Below are 330 nucleotides of genomic sequence, written 5' to 3' on the forward strand. Positions count from 1 at the left end.
AGTGAGTCTGAGCACCGACTGCTCTTACAGAGTTCCCGAGCTCAATTTCCAGCATCACATAGTGGCTTACAACCATCTGTAATGCCACCTTCTGGTGTGTCTGTGGACAGCAATAGTGTACTCACATACATAAAATAAATAAATCTTTTTTTAAGTGTTTTTACAAATAGTAACTATGCTTTATCTTTAGGTGTTGGTATGTCAGTCTATCACCGATGTGCTGAGTTTATTTTGTTGAAAAGATGGGGTTGGGCATGGTAGCGCACGCCTTTAATCCCAGCACTTGGGAGGCAGAGACAGGCGAATTTCTGAGTTTGAGGCCAGCCTGGT

This window comes from Mus caroli, chromosome 4 (genome assembly GCF_900094665.2).
Source record: "Mus caroli chromosome 4, CAROLI_EIJ_v1.1, whole genome shotgun sequence".
NCBI classification, from domain to species: domain Eukaryota; kingdom Metazoa; phylum Chordata; class Mammalia; order Rodentia; family Muridae; genus Mus; species Mus caroli.